Raw genomic sequence first — 3,149 nt, forward strand, 5'->3', positions numbered from 1 at the left:
ATGAAGAAACATCTTACCAAAATCTCTGGGACGCCATGAAAGCTGTAGTAAGAGGGGAATTTATATCCCTACAAATGCACATGAGGAAAGTGGAAGAATCACAAATTAACAGCCTAACAAGCCACCTAAGGAAGCTGGAAAAGTAAGATAACAAAATTCCTAATTTCAGCAGAAGAATCCACAGCACCAAAATAAAAGCCCAAATCCAGGACATAGAAGACAAAAAGACAATACAAAAAATCAATGAAACAAAAAGCTCGTTCTTCAAAAGGATAAACAAGATCGATGGTCCCGTAGCTAGAATGACCAAGAAAAATAAAGAGAAAACCCAAATAAGCACAATCAGAAACACAAAACATGAAGTCACATCTGACCCTGAAGAAAGACAAAAGATCATCAGAGATTACTATGTACACTTGTATGGAAAAAAACTTGAAAACCTCAAGGAAATGGAGGACTTTCTGTCATCACAAAACCTGCCTAGATTGAAACAAGAAGAAATTGAGACCCTAAATAGACCAATAACAATCAAGGAAATTGACTATATAATAAGAAAAATACCTAAAAAAAAAGCCTTGGACCAGGTGGCTTTCCAGCAAAATTCTACAAGACATTTAAGGAGGAGCTGATTTCAATCCTACTGAAGCTATTTCAGGCAAATGAGAAAGATGGAACCCTCCCCAAATCATTTTATGAAGCTAACATCACATTGATACCCAAGCCAGGTAAAGATCCAACAAAGAAAGAGAACTACAGGCCAATATCTTTGATGAATATAGATGCTAAAATTCTCAACAAGATCCTAGCAAACCAGATTCAACAACACATCTCAAAAATCATCCATTATGACCAAGTAGGCTTCATCCCTGGGATGCAAGGCTGGTTCAACATTGGTAAAACCATAAATGTAATTAAATACATCAACAGATGTCAAAACAAAAACCACATGATTATATCATTAGATACAGAAAAAGTTTTTGATAAAATCCAGCACCACTTCTTGATAAAAACACTTGAACATCTAGGCATACGGGGAACATACCTCAAAATAGTAAAAGGCATCTACGAGAAACCCATAGCCAGCATACTCCTAAATGGACAAAAATTGGAACCATTTCCCCTGAAAACTGGAACAAGACAAGGATGCCCACTCTCACCCCTCCTATTCAATATAGTATTGGAATTCCTGGCTAGAGCAATCAGAGAAGAGAAGGCAATCAGGGGTATCCAAATAGGAAAAGAGGAAGTCAAGTTATCTCTCTTTGCAGATGACATAATTGTGTACCTTGAAAACCCAAGAGAATTTGTCAAAAACCTCCTTACACTGATAAAGGCCTTCGGCAAAGTCTCAGATATAAAATAAATGTGCAAAAGACAATCACATTTCCTTACACCAATAATAAACAAATAGAAACCCAAATAAAAAGCACAATTCCATTCACAATAGCCACAAAAAAAACGAAATACCTTGGCATCTTCCTAACCAGAGACGTGAAAGACCTTTACAATGAAAACTACAAAACTCTGCTCAAAGAAATCAAAGATGCCACAAACAAGTGGAAAAATATCCCATGCTCATGGATTGGAAGAATCAACATTGTGAAGATGTCCATTTTACCTAAGGCAATCCACAGACTCAATGCAATACCTATCAAATTACCAGCAACATTCTTCTCAGACCCAGAAAAAAACAACACAGGAATTCATATGGAAACACAAACAACCAAGAATTGCCAGAACAATCCTCAGCAAAAAAACCAAAGCAAGTGGTATCACATTACCAGACTTCAAAGTTTACTATAAAGCTACAATCATCAAAACAGCTTGGTATTGGTTCAGGAACAGGCATATAGACCAATGGAATAGAATTGAGATTCCAGAAGCAAAACCTCAATTTCTCAACCAACTCATCTTCAACAAAGCCTCCACCACCTACCACTGGAGAGAGGAGAACCTATTCAGTAAATGATGCTGGGAAAACTGGCTGACCACATGCAGAAGATTGAAACAGGACCCCTATCTATCCCCATACACAAAAATTAACTCCAAATGGATCAGAGACCTAAATGTAAAACCTCAAACCATAAGAACCTTAGAAAATGAAGGACATGACCTCATGGAAATCGGAACTGGCATCCAATTCCTGAATAAAACCCAAAACCCACAGGTCATAAGAGAGAAGATAGACAAGTGGGACCTTATTAAACTGACAAGCTTCTGCAAAGTCAAAGAAACCATCAAGAGAGCAGGGAGACAGCCTACAGACTGGGAAAAAGTACTTGCCAACACCAGGTCTGACAAAGGCTTAACATCTTGGATCTACAAGGAACTCAAACATGCTGAAAAGAAAAAAACAAACAACCCCATTATAAAATGGGCAAAAGATATGAACAGACACTTCACAAAGGAAGACACCCAAGCAGCCAACAGACACATGAAGAAATGTTCAACCTCACTAATCATCAGGGAGATGCAAATCAAAACCACACTGAGATACCACCTAACTCCAGTCAGAATGGCAATTATCAACAACTCAAAAAATAACAACTGCTGGAGAGGGTGTGGCGAAAAGGGAACACTTCTACACTGTTGGTGGGAGTGTAAACTAGTGCAACCTCTGTGGAAAGCGGTGTGACAATTCCTAAAAGCTCTAAATATCAACCTCCCATATGACCCTGCAATCCTCCTACTGGGAATATATCCTGAAGAACTCAAATCCTTCTATAAAAAAGATACCTGCACACGTATGTTTATCGCAGCATTGTTCACAATAGCAAGAACCTGGAAGCAGCCATGCTGCCCATCAAAAGAGGACTGGATTAAAAAAATGTGGTACATATACACGATGGAATACTATGCAGCCATAAAAAGGAACAAAATCATGAATTTCACAGCAACCTGGATGGAACTAGAGTCTATAATACTGAGTGACCTCTCACAGAAACAAAGGTCCGAGTATCACATGTTCTCACTCATATAATGGATCTTGAACATCCAATGTAATAGTATAAGAAAATGACTGACAGTAGTGGGAAACTATGGAGGGGGAGGTGGGATCAACAGTAGCAAATATCTGTCTGGGGATGGGGAAACACCTCTTATCAACAGAGTGCCTGAATGAAACGTAATTGTATACCTAACCCTTAACT

Source organism: Carlito syrichta, unplaced genomic scaffold, assembly GCF_000164805.1.
Source record: "Carlito syrichta isolate Samal-C Ts95f unplaced genomic scaffold, Tarsius_syrichta-2.0.1 Scaffold316463, whole genome shotgun sequence".
NCBI lineage: Eukaryota > Metazoa > Chordata > Mammalia > Primates > Tarsiidae > Carlito > Carlito syrichta.